Source organism: Heteronotia binoei, chromosome 10 (assembly GCF_032191835.1).
Source record: "Heteronotia binoei isolate CCM8104 ecotype False Entrance Well chromosome 10, APGP_CSIRO_Hbin_v1, whole genome shotgun sequence".
NCBI lineage: Eukaryota > Metazoa > Chordata > Lepidosauria > Squamata > Gekkonidae > Heteronotia > Heteronotia binoei.
Window position 1 is genome coordinate 103,550,927 of NC_083232.1, and position 24,943 is coordinate 103,575,869.

Here is a 24,943-nt window from a genome sequence, read left to right on the forward strand (position 1 = left end):
AAATGCAAGCCCAATTAGATGCAATAGAAGCTAGGATAATGAAGGGGGTGAAAGAAATTATAACTGCCTCTAAAAAAGAAATAAGAAAGGATATTGAGGACTCAAAAAAAGAATTAAAAAAAGAAATAGAGACTCTCAGAAATGACACTGTGGTATTAACAAAGAAAGTATGACTATATGTATAGAGTAAATTCACTCTATGCAAAAAAAAAAAACAATCTGCCAAGAGATGTGGTCATAAGATTTATGACAAAAGAAATGGTGGGAAAGATCATGAATAAAAACTTTGAAAAGTCATTGATAGTGGGAGACAGTAGAGTAAGAATTATGAAAGAACTGCCAAGAAAAGTGCTAACTGATACAAGGGCATATAAAAAATGGACAGAAAAATTACGTGACAATGGAATGAGGTACAGATGGATAATACCTGAAGGTTTGCGCTTTGAACTTCAAGGGAAAAGGATTACAATCGCAAATACACAGGAACTACGTAGATTTTATGAAAAAAATAAAGAATTTGCACCATAATGGATTACAAATTGATATCTTGGAATGTAAATGGACTAAATTCACCACAAAAAAGAAAGGCAATGTTTCATTGGATAAAAAAACAAAATTGTAATATAGTATGTTTACAAGAAGTGCATAGTAGACAAAAGGATTATAAATTTCTGTGGAATAAACAATTGGAACTAGAATTTTTTACATTGGCTGAACAGAAGAAGAGAGGAGTAGTCTTTTATATTAAACAAGAATTAGACCTGGAATTGGTATTTAAAGATAAAGATGGAAGGTATATAGCTGTAGAAATTACTTTGAATGCCAAAAAAACGTTGTTAGGACTTTATGCTCCAAATGGTGCTAAAGACATTTTCTTTAAAAATATTACACAACATCTTGATGAAGTGACCTATGAGCAAATTTTATTGATGGGGGACTTTAACGGAACAATTCAGAACACAATAGATAGATCTGGGAAGAAAAAAAAATGATAAAGAAGGGAAATTGCCAAAGTCTTTTTTTGAATTGGTTAAACAGGAGAGTTTGAAAGATATATGGTGGAAGTTTAATCCTGAAGTACAGAACCATACCTTCTTTTCAGCTAGGCATAGCTCTTTCTCTAGAATTGACATATTGTGGGGTACTAAAGATTTGGGACTTATAACAAAGAAAATAGAGATATTACCTAAAATAGGAGCTGATCTTTTTTTTTTTTGGTGGTCTAGAAATGTAATTTAATGAATAATAAATTAACAACATCAACAACAACAATGTGGCGAACCCAGCCTGCACCAGCTGGTGGGCCCCAGCTCTGCCTATCCCTTCTGTGATTCTTTTTTTTTTTAATTTTATTGTTATATATTCCAACACCAATCCACCTCTGTGAGAGTCCCAGGCCATAGATACATTATAATATTCCATAAATTTATAGCTATTAACATTTCATCCAAATACAACTCCATCACTCTATTTAAACATCTTATCCATTCATTTTCTTATTAACCAACCAATCATCTTAAATTGTTTAAACTTTTCCAAATATCTCACCATCTTCCTAAACCACCCCTCCTCCTGTTCCCTAACCTTTAATCCGTTCATTCTTTGTATGTTCATTGTTAAATACTCCAAAATAATTATATAATTCATTTTATCCCTCCAGTGATTAATTGTCAATTCCTCAGCTTCTTTCCAATTCCTTGCTATCACTTGTCTTGCTGCTACTAACATCAAATTAATCCATTTACTATCCTCTTTTGATCTTAATCGCACACCATCCAAATTAATAATTGCCATTGCTTTAGATATACTTATTTTCCATCCCATAATCTTTGTCATCTCTATGCCAACCTGCAACCAGAATTTTTTCACTAAGGGACAATCCCACCACATGTGACTGAAAGTTCCAATTTCTCCACATTTCCTCCAACAATTTTTACTCCCTGATTTAGAAATATAATACATCTTAATGGGTGTATAATACCATTTCTGTATCATCAAATAGGAGCTGATCATAACCCAATAATGTGGATTACAAAACTGTCGAAAAAGTCAAGAAGATGGAGATTAAATGAAGATTTACTACAAAATAAAGAAATAGTGACATCTCTAGAAAATGAAAACAAAGCATACTTCCAAGTAAATGACAGAGAAGATATAGAATTTCAGATGGTATGGGATGCCTACAAGGCAATAATGAGAGGATTATTAATAACATTGAATAATAAAGACAAGAGAGCAAAAAATAAACAGATGTTGGACATTCAAAATGAAATTAAGAAAAAAGAAGGTGAATTAAGGAAAAGGCCAGAGGAAAAGAAAATTATAAGGGAGATTACAATATTGCAAGCACAAATGAGACATTTGTGAAATAAAAAATTGGAATGGAATTTGAAGAAATTAAAACAGAAATCTTCCGAGGGAGCGAATAAACCTGGAAAATATTAGGCCTGGCAATTGAAGAAAAAGACAGGAAGTAAAATTATTAATAAAATTGTGGCTGATGGAAGAGAGATGGTCGATCAAGAAGGAATAAAGAGAGAATTTTTTAAATATTATGCTAAACTATTTAAAGGTGTTAAAGTAAAGAAGGAAAAGATGGAAGCGTATTTGCAGAAGATTAAAATAGCACCCTTAACTGATTATATGGAAAAAATTTTGAATGATCCAATTGAAAAAATAGAAATTGAAGTAGCGATTAATGCAATGAAAATTGGAAAGGCACCTGGACCAGATGGATTTACGGCAAAAAATTTTAAAATGTTTAAAGAAGAATTAATACCAAAACTTCAAAAATTAATGAATGTGATAAGAATAAATGGGAAAATACCAAATACATGGAAGGAAGCAGTAATTTCGTTGATTCCAAAGGAAGAAAGAGATGTCACTAATGTAAAGAACTAAAGACCAATCTCGTTATTAAACAATGATTATAAGATATACACAAGAATCTTAGCAGAACGGCTTAAACAATATCTAATAAAATTTATAAAGGAAGACCAAGCATGTTTTCTCCCTAAAAGGCAAATAAGAGACAATATTGGAACTGTTGTAAATATTGTAGAATACTATGAAAGACATCCAGAGAAGGAAGTTGCATTATTCTTTGCGGACGCAAAGAAAGCTTCTGATAATTTGAATTGGGACTTTATGTTTGCAGTAATGGAGAAAATAAAGTTGGGGGAAAACTTTACAAGAATGATAAAAGCAATTTATACTGAACTACGTGCAAGGTTATGTATAAATGCAGATCTTACAGAAGAAACGACAATCAGCAAAGGTACAAGGCAAGGTTGTCCTCTTTCACCATTGTTGTTTATAATGACTCCTGAAATCTTATTGCTGCAAATACAAGATGATGAAGAAATTGAAGGAATGAGAATTAAAGGATTTTCCTATAAATATAGAGCATTTGCAGATGATATAATGTTTATAAATGAAAATCCTATGCAAGTAACACTTTTGTTGTTAGCCAAAATACAAGATTTTGGAGAATTGGTGGGACTTTATGTTAATAAAGAAAAGTCAAAAAAATTGTGTAAAAATATGCAAGTAAGTAAACAAAAGGAATTACAGAGATTAACGGGATGTGAAGTTACCCCTAAAGTAAAATATTTGGGCGTGGAAATAACAATGAAAAATATTCATCTGTTTAAAAACAATTATGAAAAGTTATGGCGTAAAATGGACGAAGATATGATAAAATGGAACAAGCTTAATTTGTCATTGCTTGGTAGAATAGCTGCAATTAAGATGAACATTTTGCTGAGAATAATGTATTTGTTTCAAACTATTCCAATTGTAAAAGACAGCAAACAATTTAATAAATGGCAAAGAAAGATTTCAGAATTTGTATGGGCTGGGGAAAAAACAAGGATTAAAATGAAAGTTTTAACAGATGCTAAAGAAAGAGGAGGATTTCAACTACCAGATTTAAGATTATATCATGAAGAAGTTTGTCTAGTGTGGATAAAAGATTGGGTGATGCTGTTGAATAAAAAGCTTTTAACGTTGGAAGGTCATGGAAATAAATTCAGCTGGCACGCTTATATGTACTATGGGAAGAAAAAGTTGTATGGGTTTTTTTCTCATCATTATATAAGAAATAATCTACTAAATATTTGGATGAAGTACAAGAAATGGCGATGAGAGAAAACCACTATAGATAGTGCCAGCAGAAGTAATAAGAATAACAGCTGAGACAGGAGAGGATAAAGTGATGTCATATAATCAATTACTAAAAATACAAAGCGGTAAAATAGAATTGAAAACTGCTGAAGAGTTGAATAATAAATATAATTGATTTCAAATGCAACAAATAAAAAATTTGATGGAAAGCGATGTTAAAACTGAAGGAATAAGACAAGAACAAACAGAAATGGAAAAAGTTCTGCTTGGAGATAATGAAAAATAATTTCAAAAATCTATGTTACTTTTTTTTAAAATGGTCTACGGAAGATGAAGTAGTGAAATCTCAAATGATTGTGGGCAATTAATGTAATGGTATAAGATCCCAGCACAATTAACTGATATGATTCCAGGATTGAGTCCGCTATGCTGGCATTGTAAACTTTCTAAAGGTTGGTATGCTCATATGTGGTGGGAATGCCCAGTAGCAAAGACCTTTTGGAACAAAATTATCGAAATAATCAGAAAAGTATGCAATATAACATTAACCATAGAGTTTAATCTTATGTTGGTAAGCACAATAGGTGGCCCGATAATAGACAGGAGTATGCAAAATTTAAGAACATAAGAACATAAGAGAAGCCATGTTGGATCAGGCCAACGGCCCATCAAGTCCAACACTCTGTGTCACACAGTGGCAAAAAAAATTTATATACACACATACACTGTGGCTAATAGCCACTGATGGACCTGTGCTCCATATTTTTATCTAAACCCCTCTTGAAGGTGGCTATACTTGTGGCCGCCACCACCTCCTGTGGCAGTGAATTCCACATGTTAATCACCCTTTGGGTGAAGAAGTACTTCCTTTTATCCGTTTTAACCTTTCTGCTCAGCAATTTCATCGAATGCCCACGAGTTCTTGTATTGTGAGAAAGGGAGAAAAGTACTTCTTTCTCTACTTTCTCCATCCCATGCATTATCTTGTAAACCTCTATCATGTCACCCCGCAGTCGACGTTTCTCCAAGCTAAAGAGTACCAAGCGTTTCAACCTTTCTTCATAGGGAAAGTGCTCCAGCCCTTTAATCATTCTAGTTGCCCTTCTCTGGACTTTCTCCAATGCTATAATATCCTTTTTGAGGTGCGTCGACCAGAACTGCACACAGTACTCCAAATGAGACCGCACCATCGATTTATACAGGGGCATTATGATACTGGCTGATTTGTTTTCAATTCCCTTCCTAATAATTCCCAGCATGGCGTTGGCCTTTTTTATTGCAGACGCACACTGTCTTGACATTTTCAGTGAGTTATCTACCACAACCCCAAGATCTCTCTCTTGGTCAGTCTCTGCCAGTTCACACCCCATCAACTTGTATTTGTAGCTGGGATTCTTGGCCCCAGTGTGCATTACTTTGCACTTGGTCACATTGAACCGCATCTGCCACGTTGACGCCCACTCACCCAGCCTCAACAGATCCCTTTGGAGTTCCTCACAATCCTCTCTGGTTCTCACCACCCTGAACAATTTAGTGTCATCCGCAAACTTGGCCACTTCACTGCTCACTCCCAACTCTAAATCATTTATGAACAAGTTAAAGAGCATGGGACCCAGTACCGAGCCCTGCGGCACCCCACTGCTTACCGTCCTCCACTGCGAAGACTGCCCATTTATACTGACTCTCTGCTTCCTATTACTAAGCCAGTTTTTGATCCACAAGAGGACCTGTCCTTTTACTCCATGACTCTCAAGTTTTCTAAGGAGCCTTTGATGAGGAACTTTATCAAAAGCTTTCTGGAAGTCAAGGTAAACAACATCTATTGGGTCGCCTTTGTCCACATGTTTGTTCACCCCCTCAAAGAAATGTAACAGGTTAGTGAGGCAAGATCTTCCCTTGCAGAACCCATGCTGAGTCTTCCTCAATAACCCATGTTCATCAATGTGCCTACTCATTCTGTCCTTGATAATGGTTTCTACCAACTTTCCCGGTATTGAAGTCAGACTGACTGGCCTGTAATTTCCCAGATCTGCTCTGGAACCCTTTTTAAAGATGGGGGTGACATTTGCTACCTTCCAGTCCTCAGGAACGGAGGCAGATTTCAATGAAAGATTACAGATTTTTGTTAGAAGATCCACAAGTTCAACGTTGAGTTCTTTCAGAACTCTCGGATGTATGCCATCCAGACCCGGTGACTTATTAGTTTTTAATTTGTCTATCAGTTGTAGGACCTCCTCTTTTGTCACCTCAATCTGACTCAGGTCTTTCAACACCCCTTCCAAAATTAGTGGTTCTGGGGCGGGCAAAAAGTTCTCGTCTTCCACAGTGAAGACGGAGGCAAAAAATTCATTTAGCTTCTCAGCCATTTCCCTATCCTCCTTCAGTAATCCTTTTACCTCATGGTCATCCAAGGGCCCCACTGCCTCCCTGGCTGGTTTCCTACTTCTAATATATTTGCAGAAAGTTTTATTGTTGGTCTTTATGTTTTTTGCAATATGCTCCTCATAGTCCCTTTTTGCCTGCCTGATCACAGTCTTGCATTTGATTTGCCACAGCCTGTGTTCCCTTTTACTAATCTCACTTGGACTGGTTTTCCACCGCTTAAAGGAGTCCTTCTTACCTTTTACAGCTTCCATTACTTTGTTTGTTAACCATGCAGGCCTTTTCTTATGCCTGTTTGTGCCTTTCCTAACTTGTGGTATGTATTTTATCTGAGCTTCTAGGATTATAGTTTTAAATAGCGTCCAAGCTTCCCCAAGGGTTTTGACCGTATGTACCTTTCCTTTCAGTTTCCTCCTCACATGCCTTCTCATCTCAGTGTATTTACCCTCATCTCAGTGTATTTAGTCAAGGCTATGGTATTGGCGGGTAAGGCGGTCATCGCTTTGGGTTGGAAGGACAAAACTAAATGGACAGTAGAAATCTGGCACAATTATTTGTTTGAATTTATACAGTCAGATATCGTGGCGGTACTTAACAAGGAGACAACATGGGATGTGAAAACCAAGGAAATTTCCAAAAGCAGATACTCCAAAAGTACTCTGGTACTTGCTCTCAGCTGCTAGGACATTGTATGCGCAGTTGTGGAAGCAAGAAAAAAAACCAGAGAAATGGGATTGGATTGTAAAAGTTATGACATGGAGTGAAATGGACAAGTTAACAAGAATCTTAAGAGACTATGATTTAGAAGTATTTAAGATGGGGTGGAAAAAGTTCAGAAGGTACTTAGAAAAAGAGTGGAAAATAAAAGGACATTGGACAATTTTTGATAATGACTAAGTATAAGAGGGAGGAGGATATTCATTTTGGTTCTTATTAATTAAGGGTACCTTTAATATTAAGATTTTAAGTATATAACACCGGCGGGGGTCAAGTAATGGGGGGAGGGGTGGGTAAAAAGTAATATATGGGATAGATTAAAAAAAAGTAATTATTAATGATGTAAGAAATTGAAATTTATTACCATATGTTACTAATAAAATTGTTTGAAACATTCCCTGGCCAATGATTAACTGATTATAGTTGGGACTACTTTCTTATGAGGGACAACAAAACCTCCAAATTTACACAAGGATTCACTGGTTCTAATTAAATTGAAGCAGTTATGGGTTAACTCATGTGGTGTTTTGTCACTAGTATGTGCGTCTGTGCATTTTCTCATCGATTTCTATGTTTGGGCATTAATACACATGTCTGCAAAGTTGAATGTTTTAAACAAGAAGCCGGAACTATGATTTTGACTGTTCATAACGCCTGAATGACGAGACATGATCAGACAGCAAAGATTCTATGGCATTCCATTGTCTACCGTCGAGGTCTGGATTTTCCCAGGTATCAAACAAAGCTAATATTGAGCCGCAGAATAACGAGCTGCCAACAACTCACTAACAAGTGACATACGTTCTGGTCGGCTCAGGAGCATAAAATCCGATCGGCATCCATCCCTGTGGTAGATATAAGTGAATGTCTGATCACATCCTTTGTTCACTTTCTTTTATGATCTGCCTTCATTTTCTTTCTCCCACATAAGAACAGCCCTGCTGAATCAGACCACTGAGGCAAAATCAGCATGGCTTCTGCAAAGGGAAGTCCGACCTCACAAACTTTTTGGAGTTCTTTGAGAAAGTGAACAAGCCTCTAGACCAGGGGTGTCAAAACATGCAATTTGGGGGCCGAATCAGGCCCCAGAGCAACTGGCTGCCATTTGCTTCCGTCTCCCTGTATCTTGCTTCCTTCTGTATAATAGCTTGTTTTGCAAGGCTTGCTCAATTGAGCTACAGAGCAAAACCTCTATTTTCTCCATTGGCTGAGACTCCTCTCTTGGGGAGATATAGCTTGCTTTGCCGGGCTCTCTCAATTGCACAGCAGAGCTACTGAGCAAAGCCTCTCTTACTTCTACTGGGTGAGGTTCCCCCCCAATCCCCTAGGAAAGGAAGGAAAGAGCCAGAGTTTCCTTTGCCCAGTTCCCTAATGTCAAGTCTGGCTTTAACTCTGGCTCAATCAAAGAGCATGCTGGGTAGAACCAAAGTATAACCAAATGCTGCTAGCCCCCTTCTCCTGTTCTCCCCTCCCTTCCTTAGAGAATCTCCCTGCTTTGAAATGGTGATGTGTGAAAAGTCTTATCTGAACCTTCTCAGCTCAGGCCCAGGGGAGAGAACGGAGCCTGAAAAGTATCAAGGGCAGTACGCCTAATCAACATGAGAATGTATTTGTAACATTTATGTGTGAATGTCCCCTGCACAATTTCCCTGCCTGTAGGAATGCCTTTGAAGTCCTCTTTATATGCAATGTATCTACTGTATGTCTTCAGTCTTTTCAATCCTTGGCTTAGGCCACAAGTACACAGTATCAATAAACTAGTTTCTTTGTATCTACATCGACTCGTCATTGAATCTGCAGACTTGACATTTTGAAAAGACTCCCTTTGGAATTCATCCACCCCGGCAACTTTGTAACCTGATGGCTGAAAAGATTCCGGGAGACGGAGAACTTCCCTACTTGGAGGAAGAGCCGGTGGCACCTTGGCACACCAGGCGAGCCATGGTTTCCCCTCCACACTTCCAGCTCATGATCACTCCCCAGCAGTACCGGCCACAGACCTCAACCACCACAATGGATGAGGCCCCTGCCCGGAGGGATCCGATCCTGACCCGCCACATGAGAAGGGTGCGGTTGACCAAAACGGAATCCACCAACCCGGGTTCCCTGGAGTCGGGCGAAGCAGAAGCCGCCCTCGATGTCCAAGAGCAGGAGGAAAACCCTGAAGGTGAGGAGAAAGGGGGAGAGGAACCACTGCCAAAGGACATGCATGAGGACGACACCCGCATGTTTCGGGCTATGGTCCAAAAAGAAGTAGATGGAGCGATCAAGGGCCTGAAAGACGAGATGCAGGCTATCACCGGCCAGATCTCCCGTGCCCTGGGACTGGCCGGGCCACAGAGACCCCCCCCCCCAGCCTCCACCGGCTCAACCCCTTCCGGCCCCGCTACAAGCCCCAGCGCCGCCAACGGCAGGGCAAACGCCACGACCCAGAGCACCGGTGGGCCCAAGAGATGGAGGGCAAGGCAGGGAGTTGGATGCCACCTTTGACGGAGACCCAGACGAGGTGGAATACTTTGCCATCCAAGCAAACAGCTACATGTACTACTGAAGGAACACATTCCCCAATGAGTTCAGCCGAGTGGACTATCTGGGGTCAAAATTGAACGGAGCCACCAAGAGATGGTATGTCAGCCTCTACGAAGCCATGAGCCCAGAACTGGACTATGTGCAAACCTTCCTTCAGGCTCTGTTGGCCCAGTATGAGGACCCGCTCCAGGAGACGAGAGCTCTAGCCGCCTTGCGGGACATGCAACAGGGTTCTTGAACTATTCACGAGTACACCGCAGAGTTCCGAACCAATGCGGCCAAGGTGCAGGGGTGGAGTGAGCTGATGAAAATCGAGCACTTCACCAGAGGGCTGAACGCTGGCATCCTGGATCGGGCCCTCACCCAGGCTAGACCTACCACTCTGGTAGGGTGGATACAACTGGCGGGAGAGGTCGAGACCAACTTGAAGTGGGTGGCGATGCAACGTCAACACCGGAAGGGGCTGCAGAAGACACCCCCCCCCGAAGACCGAGCCCAAAAAAGCTGTGGGGGGCGCCTGCGGGACCTCGCAAGTGCTTCCATTGCGGCGACCCGAATCACCTCGCCTCCAGCTGCCCAGCCCCCCTAAGGTCCCATAAGGCCGGCCGAAGACTGGCACTCCGACCCCCAAGAAACCGACCAGCCGCCCTAAGGAAGCAGTGAAGAGCAGCCTTGCAGTGGTCGAGGAACCGGAGGAGGACGTACTGCTGTCGGCAGAGCTGAGCGATCTGGCTTGGGCGTCCGAGCCGGCGGGAAATGAGAACGACCTGCTCTAAAGGGTGCCAACCAGCAGGTCGAGAAGGAGCCGGCACCCGGCACTGAGGGTGAGTGTGACGGGACGGTTGTATTTTGTAGTAGTGAAGCTGCTGAACCCTAAACTGAAAAGGTTCATGCAGGTGAGGGCCCTAATAGACTCAGGGTGTAATCAGGAGCCAATCACCCCTAACCTAGTAGAAGCCCTGGGACTCGAGAGCTCGCCGCTACCCTGTCCGATGCAGTTCGAGCAAATGGATGGGTCAGTGATGCGAGGGGAGCCGTGCAGACTAGAGACCCAGGTTTTGCCAATGGGAATTGAGGAACACTGGGACCAGGAGTCCTTCATCATCTCCCCTTCGTGCTCCTACCCTGTAGTCCTGGGGGTGGGTTGGCTAGAGAAGCACGAACCCCGTATAAGGTGGGTGGCACAGACCATTAGATTCATAGACCCCCTTTGCAAGACACACCTCTGGGATCCTGTTTGTGGCCCGCGGGCTCCGGTGGCCAAGGAGAGGGCCTGCATGTCGGTGGAGGAAACCCACACAGTCCCGAAGGTCTACTGGGATTTAATGGGGGTGTTTAGTGAACAAGGGGCAAAACAATTACCTCCCCACCGGAACACAGACTGTGCCTTTGAGCTAATTCCGGGGGAAATTTTGCCCAGAGCCAAATTTTACCCCATGGGCTGGGCGGAGAAGAAGGAGCTCCGAAAATTCTTCGACTAGAATTTGGAGAGAGGATTTATCAGACCGGCAACCACCCCCCATGCGGTCCCGGTACTGTTTAGGAAGAAGAAGAATGGCTCGCATAGACTTTGCACAGACTTTTGCGGGATTAATGTGATTTCCACAACCAACGCCTACCCCACCCCCCTCATTCGAGACTTGCTAAGCACAGTATCTGAGGGCAAGATCTTCACCAAGCTGGACTTGAGAGACGCATACTTCCGAGTGTGCATAAAGGAGGGGGACGAGTGGAAGACTGCGTTTAACACGCCTATGGTACAGTTTGAATACCCTTCAGACTACAGGGGCCCCCGGTGTCAAGTCTGAATGTAACTCTGGCTCAACCAAAGAGCATGCTGGGTAGAACCAAAGTAGAACCAAATGCTGCTAGTGCCTCTCTACTGTTCCCCCTCCCTTTCTTAGAAACTCTCCATGCTTTGAAATGGTGATGTGTGAAAAGTCTTATCTGAACCTTCTCAGCTCAGGCCCAGGGGAGTCCTAGGAGCCTGGTAAAACATCAAGGCCAATACGCCTAATCAACATGAGAATGTATTAGTAACATCTATGTGTGAATGTCCCCTGCACAATTTCCCTGCCCGTAGGAATGCTTTTGAAGTACTCTTTATATGCAATGTATTTACTGTATGGTTTCAGTCTCTTCAAGCCTTGGCTTAGGCCACAAGTATCCAGTATCAATAAACTAGTTTCTTTGTATCTACATCGACTCGTTATTGAATCTGCAGACTTGACACCCGGGGGTATTCATTTATAAACGTTTGGCACATATTTTACCAGACTGTTCCCCTTTGTGTTGGAGAGGGTGTGGCCAGAAAGCTTCTTTTTTCCATTGTTGGTGGGAATGTGAGAAAGTTGTAAGCTTCTGGAAATGTATTATCCAAAAGGTGTCAGAAATTACGGGTGTTCACATTCCATATACTCCAGATTTCATATTACTGTATAACTGGTTAGATTCGAAAATTCCATCTAGGCATCGCTCATTGTTGGTAACTCTGCTGACAGCAGCGAAATCTGTCATAGCTACCACATAGAAAGGCCTAATTATTTAAGTGCTGATCAATGGTTTTCCAAAATTTGGGACCATATGGCCATGGAAAAAATTGCATTAGGTCTTAATTCTATAGATCCCTACATGGCCCATGAAAAGTTTATTGCAAAATGGTTTCCGATAATTGAAAAGTTAGACAACGATCCTTGCTAGGTAAATTCGCTCTTGAAATGTGAGAGTTATAAATTTCTGTTACTAATGTAAATATGGTTAGTTTTGGGCAGGCCTTTTGGTTGTATTTTGAAATATTTGGTTATAATTTGTCTATTGGTTTTTGAGGATATATGTACACATATTTTTAAGAAGGATTCTTTTGACTATTTTGTATGTATACAATTTTATTTTATGTTTGTTTTTCTGTGGTGTTGAATAAAATTTGAAAAAAAAATGAACTTTATAAACGATGTACTAAGGAGATTTTTGTTCAAGGGGGTGGTGGTGTACCTGGATGACAACATAATTTACTCACAAGACGAGCAGTCTCATGTGAAGTTAGTGAGAGAGGTGCTGAGCACTCTGTTGAAACATCAGTTGTACGCCAAGTTGTCTAAATGTGAATTCCATAAGACCAAATTGGATTATTTGGGATTCCGGGTGTCGGGGAAGGGGTTGGCAATGTACCCGACCAAGGTACAAGCAGTTTTAGAATGGGCTCCCCTGAGAACACGTAGACAGCTCCAATCATTTCTTGGGTTCGCAAATTTCTATAGGACCTTCATAGAGGGGTTCGCCCAGATCGCCCTTCCCCTCACCGAGTTGCTAAAAACCAAGGGGAAGGGGCCTGAGGCGAAGCGACCGGGAGCCCGCCTCAGTTGGAGCCCGAAGTGCCAAACAGCCTTCGATAAACTGAAACGCTTGTTCCCTAGTGAGCCGGTCCTGAGCCACCCTGACGAACAACGGCCCTTCATTGTGCAATGTGACGCTTCCGATGTGGCCGTTGGAGCCATACTAATGCAGAAAGATGGGGAGGGTTGACTGAGACCTTGTGCCTATATCTCCAGAAAGTTCTCAGGCGAGCAAAGGAACTGGTCAGTATGGGACAAGGAGGCTTTTGCGGTGACTTTTGCTCTGAAAACATGGCGGTCCTGGCTGGAGGGAGCCAAAATGCCGTTTGAGGTCTGGACCGACCACAAGAACCTCGAAGCCCTTACAGGCAAGAGGAAGTTGAGCAAAAAACAAATTAGGTAGGCGAGATTCTTCTCCAAATTTGACTTCATGCTAAGGCACATCCCTGGGGCAAAGAACTTTTTAGCGGACGCTTTGTCTCGCCTCCCGCAACATGAGAGGCAGAGGGAGGAAGTAGTAGACTCCTTAGTTCCCCCCTTGCAGGTGGCCGCCACGGTAACTACGCGGTCACAGAAAAAGAGGGACTTGGGGGAACTGGGCACCGAGAAACTGGCTGTGGAAACGGAGAGGGAGGGAGATGGCAGCCCTGGAGATGTTCAAAAGAGAGGAGACGGGCTGTGGTATAAAGGGGAAAAACTATACATTCCCAAAAGCCTAAGGGCAGAGGTGCTACAGTTCTATCACTCGAACAAACTGGCAGGGCACTTTGGCTACGTCAAGACGCTCCATCTGATCAGTAGGCAGTTCTGGTGGCCATCCCTTAAAAAGGACGTGTCGGACTTCGTAGCCTCATGCCCCATCTGCATCATGGCAAAGAGAAGGGGTGGTAAAGCCCCGGGGCTGCTCAAACCCCTAGAAACGGCCAAACGCCCCTGGTCAGTGGTATCAATGGACTTTATTGTGGAACTGCCACCCTCCCATGCGAAAACGGTGATCTTGGTAGTGGTAGACACTTTTTCCAAACGAGCGCACTTCATTCCGTGTGCCCAATTACCCACAACCAAGAAGCTAGCACTCCTGTTCTTCAACCACGTGGTCCGGCTCCACTCATTCCCCGATAAGGTCATTAGTGACCGCGGCCCGCAGTTCATTGCCAACTTCTGGTGGGAGTTTTGCAAACTAGCCGGAATAGAGCAGGGGTTGAGTTCCGCCTACCACCCGCAGACCCATGTTCCTGCTTGGGATTTCAAAGTAGGGGACTCAGTATTTGTGTCCACTAAGAACCTGCCCCTCAGCCAACCTTCCAAGAAACTGGCATATAAGTTCTTGGGACCATTCAGAATCCCTAGAGTGATCAATCAGGTAATGGTAGAATTAGAGCTGCCAAAAATGTTTAGTAAAGTGCATCCTGTATTTCATTGCAGCTTGCTTCGTCGGGACCCCGGGGCTTCGATTTGGCACCCTCGAGAACCTACCCCACAACCTATCCTGGTTGGGAATCAGAACCATCACGAAGTCCAAGAAATCCTGAACTCTAAAGTCAAAAGAGGGGTCCTGCATTACCTAATAAAATGGAAACATTTTCTCCCCAGCGAAAATGAGTGGGTGGCAGAAAAAGATATATCAGCCGCAGACCTGATCAAGAGGTTCCATCAGAAATGTTCTAGCAGAGCAGTAGAGGCAGCTTAGGGGGGGCAGTATGTCAAGTCTGGCTTTAACTCTGGCTCAACCAAAGAGCATGCTGGGTAGAACCAAAGTATAACCAAATGCTGCTAGCCCCCTTCTCCTGTTCCCCCCTCCCTTCCCGGGGGAGAGAACGGAGCCTGAAAAGCATCAAGGCCGGTACGCCTAATCAACATGAGAATGTATTTTTAACATCTATGTGTGAATGTCCCCTGCACAATTTCCCTGCCTGTAGGAATGCCTTTGAAGTCCTCTTTATATGCAATGTATCTACTGTATGTCTTCAGTCTTTTCAAACCTTGGCTTAGGCCACAAGTACACAGTATCAATAAACTAGTTTCTTTGTATCTACATCGACTCGTCATTGAATCTGCAGACTTGATACCTAGTTCCCATGGGAGAAATACAATGAAAGCATCTTTAAGACTTGTGAATGCTAACGTTTTAAGCATGTTTAAAGTTTCTTAAAAATATATTTGTGTTTGTGTCCTTTATAAAATTTATATCTCTGCTACCTAGTCTTAAGAGAGCCAGTTTGGTGTAGTGGTTTAGTGTGAGGACTCTTATCTGGGAGAACCGGGTTTGATTCCCCACTCCTCCACTTGAACCTGCTAGCATGGCTTTGTCTCAGCCATAGCTCTGGCAGAGGTTGTCCTTGAAAGGGCAACTGCTGTGAGAGCCCTCTCAGCCTCACCCACCTCACAGGGTGTCTGTTGTGGGGGAGGAAGGTAAAGGAGATGGTGAGCCGCTCTGAGTCTCTTTGGAGCGGAGGGAGGGATATAAATCCAATATCTTCTTTTTCTTAAATAGATGCACATATGGCCTGGCTTGACATGGCTTGGCCCAACCCAACATGGTCTGACCCAACAAGGACTCATTTATGTCAGATCCGGCCCTCATAACAAATGAGTTCGACACCCTTGCTCTAGACGATGGTGACCCACCTGATAGCCATTATCTACCTGGACTTTCAAAAGGCTTTTGACAAGGCACCTCACCAAGGACTCCTGAGTAAACTAACTGGGGGGGTGGTGGACCATGATAGAGGTTTATAAAACAATACATGGGGTGGACAGAGTTGCCAAAGATAATTTTTTCTCCTTCTCCCACAATACTAGAAATCAGGGCTTCTTTTGAGCTGGAATGCAGTTCCCGCTGGCTAGGCATCAAGGGGTGTGGCAAGTATGCAAGTGAGTTCCTGCTGGGCTTTTTCTTCCCCAAACCCCCTGCTAGAAATCATTGCCATCCAATGAAACTGATATGCAGTAGAATCAGAACAGATAAAAGGAAATATGTCTTTATACAACAAGTGATTAAAATGTGGAATTCACTGCCAGAGGATGTAGTGGTGGCCATAGGCATAGATGGCTTTAAAAGAAGATTAGAAGATTCATGGAGAATAGTTCTATCAGTGGCTACTAGCCTTGGAGACTAAAGAGAACCTCCATGTTCAGGGGCAGCAAAACTCTGAATCCCAGTTCCAGGAGGCAGCATCAGGAGAAGGCCTCGGCCTCTAGGCCCTGTTGTTAGTACTCCAAAGGAACTGGCTAGCCACTGCGTGAGATGGGAGGCTGGACTTAAAGTTGCCAGGTCCTGTCTCGTCACTTGAGGAGGGTTATCCTGGAGGAAGTGGGGACATCCCTAATGCAGTGTCATCATGCAGAAGCAATGTCACCACGTTAGGGATGTAGCCTCATGGAAGGTTCTGTTGGCACTGGTTTGCAAAAATAATTTGAAGGGAACCTTCCATTTAAATCATTTTTGCAAGTGGGCATGCTGGTGCCCCATGTGTAAAGAAAATGTTTCTTGCCAATGGTTTTATGTTATTTGGTTGCAATGGCTTTATATTGATCCTTGGTATATATAATATAGGTTGCCATGTTTTTGCAGGCAAGGTGTTTAACTCAAGTAACCTGAAGGCTGGATCACAATGCTTCATGAGAAAAACGCCTCATCCCTTTTTTCTGACCTTGAAGACTTATCAGGACTGCTAGAGAAACAGTTTCAAGTTTCATTTTCAGTAGAAAGATACCTAGCAGCTGTGCGGGGGGGGGGGGGGGGTGGTAACGGGAATATGTTTGAAATGTTTTTGCCACTTTTTCTTGCTTGCCTAAGAATTGTTTGCATAGGTTAACTGTCATGCATAGTGTATAAGTGCCTGACCCTACCTTAGGTGGGCAGTTCTAACAAAAACTTCTTTTGCTGTGGACATGTATCTCTTTCAATAAACATCTTATTTGATATGAATCAAAGAGGCTGAGTCGATGAGAACTGCACAGAAGCTGACAACACACCTGAGCTCCAAGTGGAGAATTTGCTGCCTAGAAACTAAGTGCAAGTAGCCCCTGCCGCCACGGCTGCCTGAATTCCAAGCGGCAAATTCACCACTTGGAATTCAGGCACACATGAGCCCCTCGCCAAAAGCGTTTCAAGAGACTCTTCAAAAGAGACCCGGCAGCAAGCAGGAACCCGGAAAATCAGGGTATCCCCTGCCCCCACCTGGGGAACTAGCTGGACTAGATCAACCACTGGTCTGATCCAGCAGGCCTCTTCTTATGTTCTTAAAGTAGGAAGCCTACAGCTGTGGCACACAGATCAAGTGCCCTGATCAGTAAATGTGAAGCCCTAATTGAAAAATACAAGTTATGTTGAGAGAACAGGAAACTTAATATTTGACTGCTTTAGCAGCCAAACAGGTATGCAGGCCTCAAAACAAAGGTGTCAGATAAAGATGGTGCCTTGATATGCCACATAGACAGTGTAATCATAGTCTTAACCCTGAAACTAATTACGTTTTATCATCATGATCTATAGCCAAGTGGCAAACAGATACATCAGGCTTCATGGGGCTTAAAAACATTCACAGTCCAGGAGACAAGTGGTATTCACAACAGAATTGTCCAACTTATACTACTACAATTCAAGATCAGCAGTCAAGAATATCAGCAATACATAATACATGTTGGATGCATAAAATGCATATTCTGTATAGAAAATATATAATTAATAGTAATAATAAGTTATTAAAACACTAGACCTTGCTCTTCTGTCTTGTTAAATATGCAGAATCTTGCCACCTTAAGGGGAGTTTTGTTGAAATAGTGGGCAAGAAGAGAAGTATAACAATAATTTGATCTACATGGGTATTTGGATAACGGGTAATATACAGACTCGACTGTGCGACTGAACAACAACCAATGGATTCCATATGTCCTGATCAAATTGGCATTGATTGTTTCTCCCCTTGTTCCGATTGTTTTTCTCCATTAAACTCTCCATTAACAACTAAGCCTATTCAGTTCCTTCATTACTGTCTCTCAACTCTCATTCTCAGCAGACTTATATTGCTGCACAACAGATTCATAGAATCATAGAATCACAGAGTTGGAAGGGACCTCTAGGGTCATCTAGTCCAACTCCCTGACCAATAGGAGGCTCATAAACCCCTCCCCCTAAATTCACAGTAATATTAATATTCAAATAGTTAACTTTTATTAGCTACACAACACTGTGAAGGAGTCCAAGGAACTTGGGAGTGAGGGAAGCAGGGGTAAGAGGAGAGCAACTGGAGGGGGCAGGGAAAGCGAAGGAGCCCTCCCCTGCAAACTCTAAAGTCCTCTGCTTATATTATTCTTGTTCCTAAGAATTCACAGAGCTGTTGCAGGAAGGAACGGAGCAAACCCCATCAGACTTACCAGTTTTTCAATCCAGTTTCCCACATCTCTAAACTTATCTGAGGACCGCCGGGACAGAGCACTGCTGTAAGGGACATCTCTGATTTTGAAGTTGCCATTGTAATAGAATAATCTCTCCTCTGTAAAAGAAACAAAAAACAAACATTCATTAAAATCCCTGTTCCATTAGGCGCCCAAATTCCTCCAGGACAGAACTAATCCCAGAAGCAGGATCCTAACAGAGAGTGGAATATGGATGAGTGCCTTAGAATGGGCCACACTCTTCTCCTGACAAAGGCTCTAGTGTGGGGGTGCCTGTTATGGACTCCCGCTAGAATAGAGGACGGGTTGCCAGGTTCTACTTGGCCACCAGCAGGGAGGTGGGGGGTAGTTTTCCCAGCTACAGGTGGGGAAACTCCTGGAGATTTGGGGGTGGACCCTGGGGAGGACAGGGACCTCAATGGGGTACAATGCCATAGAGACCACCTGCAAAACATACACCGCAAAGTAACTCACCCTGTTCTACAGACTACAACTCACATCAAATTTTACGACTGCACATAAATTACTTTGCTGTGTACGTTTTAAATTCATGTATGCTTCAGTTTTTTATTTTATGTTGATTTCTGTATGTTAACTTTGATAATTCCGATTAAAATTGCGGCCTGAGGAAGATTTCTCCATGGAAGCATGCCTTGAAACCTAGGGTGCATGCTGCTGCTTTCTTGTTCCTAAAGTTCCATACTGCTGGTTGAGAAGAATTTTGAATATTTCTGGCTCATCACCTGCTTTTTTTCTTTAAAAAAACCGCCTGGCAGCTGTCAACAGTGTTGGCAGGAGTGTTACTTTGCATCGATCAAACCAGAGGATTGTCTCTTTATGAATTACGTATGATCACCCTGGCAGAGGACTGAGCTTTATGAATGTGCCTTTGGGATTATTGTTTGTATGTATGGAAGAGATATGTAACTGGAAGTTATTGCCAATAGTGTGATGATGATTTAGAGTGATTAATATATTGGAGTAAATTGTTATATGTAAGCATAAATTTGAGGGTTTAGTACACAGTGGTTTTTCCATTTTGCTCAACCTAGACACAGTGGTTTCCATGTGTTGCCAAGCCTCCAGGTGGGGCCTGGAGATCTCCCATTTTTACAACTGACCTCCAGCTGGCAGAGGTCAGTTCTCCAGGAGAAAATGGCTGCTTTGAAGGGTGGGCTCTGTGGCATAGGACCATGTTGAGGCCCCTCCCCTCCCCTCCCCAAACACCACCCTCTCCCAGATCCACCCCAAAAGTCTCAAAAGGTATTTTCCAACACAGACCTGGCAACCCTAGGGTGGAGCCTTGCGGGGAGCAAGATCTGGGGAGGAGGAGACCTCAGTGGGTTCTTATGCCCTAGAGTCCAGCCTTCAAAGCAGCCATTTTCTCCAGGGGATCTGATCTCTGTCGTTTGGACAGCACATGTAATTGCAGATGATCTTCAGCTCCTACATAGAGGCTGACAACCCTGATTCCCCTGGAGGAAACAGCTGCTTTGGAGAGTAGTCTATTGCATTACACCTTCCTGAGGTCTCTTCCCTCCGGAAACCTTGCCCTCACCAGGCCTCTCCCCCAAAGCTCCAGGAATTTCCCAGCCTTCCCACCCAACAGTTTTCCCTTTCCCCACCCCACAGCAGCCTCTACCTAGAAAAACTGGGGCTCAGTTGGGTGTAGTGCGCGGACTCTTATTTGGGGGAACCGGGTTTGATTCCCCACTCCTCCACTTGCAGCTGCTGGAATGGCCTTGGATCAGCCATAGCTCTCGTAGGAGTTGTCTTTGAAAGGGCAGCTGCTGCAAGAGCTCTCTCAGCCCCACCCACCTCACAGGGTGTCTGTTGTGGGAGAGGAAGATAAAGGAGATTGTGAGCCGCTCTGAGATTCAGAGTAGAGGGTGGGATATACATTCTATATCTTCTTCTTCTTCCCAGCCCCCTTCTCTGAAACTCAGCTGTTCACCAACCTGTCTTTTATCTGCCACCCACCTTAGACTTCCCAATCCCCAGGTCCCAGCGGGGGATCCCCCATTTTTACAGGCTTCCCCCCGCCCCCAGCCAGCTGGCCGGAGGGGAAAGCCCCACCCCCACAGTCACCATGTAGTTTTAGAGCTCCTGCAGGTTTAGAAACCTGCAAACAGGTCCGTTTTTAAAATGTGTGCCTTTAAGGCTGAGCAGGAAGCAGGAAACAGGAAGTGCTTTGTGGGAAAGAGTCAGTAACACTTTAGTTGGAGAAGGGCCCCTCCCATTGTTTTGCTTTCATTTTCTGAGCAAGTAAAGTTCATAAGGAACAAGACCCAGTAAGTATTTGTGTGTGAGAGAGAGGGAGGGGGCAGGGGATTCCCTGGTTTGGAGGCCCTCCCCCTGCTTTAGAAAGCATGGGGGGGAGGGAAATGTCTAGGGCACTCTATTATTCCCTATGCAGAACAATTCCCATAGGGAATAATGGGGAATTGATCCACGGGTATTGGGGGCTCTGGGGGGGCTATGTTTTGAGGTAGAGGCACCAAATTTTTAGTATAGCATCTAGTGCCTCTCCCCAAAGTAACCCCCAGGTTTCAAAATGATTGGACCAGGGGGTCCAATTCTATGAGCCCCAAATGATGGTGCCCCTATCCTTCATTATTTCCTATGGAAGGAAGGCATTTAAAAAGGTGTGCTGTCCCTTTAAATGTGATGGCCAGAACTCCCTTGGAGTTCAATTATGCTTGTCACACCCTTGTTCCTGGCTCCACCCCCAATGTCTCCTGGATCCACCCCCAAAGTCTCCTGGCTCCGCCCCCAAAGTCCCCAGATATTTCTTGAATTGGACTTGGCAACCCTATCTCACCTTCAGCTATATTCATTACAGCAGCATACATCATACTCCTCTCCTTTTTATCCACACAACAATGCTGCAAGGTAGAATAGGCTGAAAGTATGTGACCAGTCCAAAGGCACACAGTGAGCTTCCACAGCAAGATGAGAATTCGAACCTGGATCTTCCAGACCCTACCCTGAAGCTCTAACTACTACAGCACACTGGTTTTCATAGGGTGGCTGCCACTGAACAGCAGCAAGCAACCAGGGCTAGTTGAGTCATGCAAGCTGGGTGATATCAAATCACCCAGTGGTTGCTTCCAGGCCTAGGCTTGCCGACCTCCAGATGGGACCTGAAGATTTCCCTGAATTACAGTTGAACTCCAGACAACAGAGATCCGTCAACCAGGAGAAAACAGCTGCTTTGGAGGGTAGATGTTAAGGCACTATATCCAGCTGAGGCCTCTCTCCTCCCCAAGCCCTGCCCTCCTCAAACTCAAAATCTCCAGGAATTTCACAGTCTGGAGCCTGCAACCCTGTAGGCCTAGCCTTAATTATTCCACCCCCTGTCCCTGCCGCCCAGGTCAAAATAGGCCTGGAAAGGGCCCTGCCTCCTCTTTCTGCCTTTTACTCACTGAAACCCAGCCTGAAATACTGTAGTTGCCTAGCAACAGCCACTGAGGGTATCTATTGCTTAAAGCTACAGGTGCTCCTTTTATAATTTTCACATTTCTAAACCCTCCAATGTTTGTTTCCTTTTATATTTCACTCTTCTTTTTTTTTTTTGCAAGACTGGGGCCCTTTTAGGGTTGCCAAGTCCAATTTAAGAAATATCTGGGGACTTTGGGGGTGGAGTCAGGAGACTTTGGGGGTGGAGTCAGGAGACATTAGGTGTGGAGCCAAGATCAAGGCTGTGACAAGCATAATTGAACTCCAAAGGGAGTTCTGGCCATCACATTTAAAGGGACTGCACACCTTTTCAATGCCTTCCTTCCACAGGAAATAATGAAGGGTAGGGGCACCTTCTTTTGGGACTCATAGAATTGGACCCCCTGGTCTAATCGTTTTGAAACTTGGGGGATATTTTGGGGAGAGGAACTAGATGCTGTACTGAAAATTTGGTGCCCCTATCTCAAAAAACAGCCCCCCCAGAGCCCCAGATGCCCGCGGATCAATTATCCATTATTTCCTATGGAAATCAGTCTCCATAGGGAATAATGAGTGCCCAGCAGACATTTCCCTCCCCTCCCCCCGCTTTCTGACGACCCTGAAGCGGGGGGAGGGCCTCCAAACCGGGGGATCCCCTGCCCCCACCTGGGGATTGGCAACCTTAGGCCCTTTTCAAATTTGCAGAAAGATCTGTCTTGCCCATTCACAACTCCAGTCACCAGATTAAGTATGGAAAGATTTCCCAACTTCGCCATGAGGATATAAGATGAGAGAGGTAGTGGCAGCCTAAATGAATGAGGCTACAGAAGTCAGAGTGCCATCCTAAGCAGGGTTACTCAGAATCCTACCCAGGCTTATCCAATGGGGTTTACTCTTAGAAAAGGGTTCCTGGGACTGTAATGTAAGATTAAAACCTCTAGCCATTAGTAAAATGTATTTATTTATTTAGAACCTCTCTAGAGACCTGCTGAGCCCTAACAAGTAAGGGCTTGACCCTTGATCCATGGCAGAAGGTGTCTGGCATTTCAAAAAGCACCTCTACTGATTTTCACTTTTCAAATGGTGGAGGGAGACATTGGTTCTGTGTGGTTCTGTGATTCCATGTAGGCCAAAAAAGTCCCAGCATTTGGTATTTGTTGCAGAATCCAACGTCCTGCAATATGTTTTACATGACTGGAAAGGGTGTGCAACACATTCACATAGCTAGTTACCCCCCTCAAGTCTAGCAAAAGTAGAATGAATTATCCAAATTAAGAAAACACTTTGCATGGTTGCTTACTTAGCAGAACTCAGGGTTTTCTTGGCAGAAAGTTTGTGTGAATCTGACCGAAGGGGTGGGGCTGTGGATCAGCAACACGAGATCAGCTTTGCATTCCGAAAGTCCCAGGCTCAGTTCATTAAGAATCAGGTGGTGAAAGATGTGAAATACCCCTGCTCAAGACCCCACAGAACAACTGCCAGCCAGAGGAGGCCATACTGATTCCAGTGGTCTGTCCAATGGTCTGATTATCATAGAATCATAGAATTGGAAGATACCTCCAGGGTCATGTAGTCCAACCTCCTGCACAATGCAGGAAACTCACAAACACCTCCCCCTAAATTCACAGGATCTTCATCGCTGTCAGTTGGCCATCTAGCCTCTGTTTAAAAACCTCCAAGGAAGGAGAGCCCACCACCTCCTGAGGAAGCCTGTTCTACTGAGGAATCGCTCTAACGGTCAGGAAGTTCTTCCTAATGTTGAGTCGGAAACTCTTTTGATTTAATTTCAACCCATTGGTTCTGGTCCTACCTTCCGGGGCCACAGAAAACAATTCCACACCACCCTCTATATGACAGCCCTTCAAGTACTTGAAGATGGTGATCCTATCACCTCTCAGCCACCTCCTCTCCAGGCTAAACATCCCCAGCTCCTTCAACCTTTCCTCATAGGACTTGGTCTCCAGACCCCTCATCATCTTCATCGCCCTCCTCTGGACCCGTTCCAGCTTGTCTATGTCCTTAAAATGTGGTGCCCAAAACTGAAAACAATACTCCAGGTGAGGTCTTACCAGAGCAGAGTAAAGCGATACCATCACATCACGTGATCTGGACACTATACTTCTGTTGATACAGCCCAAAATCGCATTTGCCTTTTTAGCCACCACATCACAGTGTTGACTCATGTTCAGCGCATGATCCACTAAGACCCATGGATTCTTTTCGCACATACTACTGCTAAAGCAAGTCTCCCCCATCCTATAACCATGCCTTGGATTTTTCCAACCTAAATGCAGAATTTTACATTTATCCCTGTTAAAATTCATTTTATTGATTTTAGCCCAGTTTTCCAGCCTGTCAAGGTCATCTTGTATCCTGTTTGTCTTCTACTGTATTTGCAACCCCTCCCAATTTCGTATCATCAGCAAATTTAATAAGCATTCCCTCTATTCCTTCATCCAAATCATTTATAAAGATGCTGAACAAAACAGGCCCCAGGACAGATCCTTGAGGCACTCCACTTGTCACTCCTCTCCAAGAGGATGAGGAACCATTCACAAGCATTCTTTGGGTGCGATCTGTCAACCAGTTACAGATGGAAACAGGATCCAAACCACATTTTACCAACTTTTCAACAAGGATAGTATGTGGAACCTTATCAAAAACCTTATTGAAATCAAGATAAACAATGTTTACAGCATTCCCCTGATCCAGCAAGGTAGTCACTTTCTCAAAAAAAAGAGATCAGATTAGTCTGACATGACTTGTTCTTGAGAAACCCATGCTGGCTCTTAATAACCACATCCATTCTTTCTAAATGTTCCAGGACTGACTGTTAGATGATTTATTCTAAAACTTTTCCAGGTATAGACGTAGAGGTATTCTAAAACTTTTCCAGGTATAGACGTCAAGCTGACGGGTCAGTAGTTACCCGGATCATCTTTTTTCCCCTTCTTGAAGATGGGGACAACATTCGTCCGCTTCCAATCTTCCGGCACCTCTCCTGTTCTCCAAGAATTCTC

General features: G+C 43.7%; 1 long non-coding RNA gene across 1 annotated transcript in view; it reads right to left on the reverse strand.

The window, feature by feature from the left end:
- Positions 1-18,566, reverse strand: part of LOC132578159 (uncharacterized) — a 64,819-nt gene extending 46,253 nt beyond the window's left edge. Inside the window, exon 1 of the long non-coding RNA XR_009555872.1 lies at positions 18,465-18,566. This is a non-coding gene — a long non-coding RNA (uncharacterized LOC132578159). The remainder of the gene's footprint in view (positions 1-18,464) is intronic.
- Positions 18,567-24,943: the final 6,377 nt, after the last annotated feature.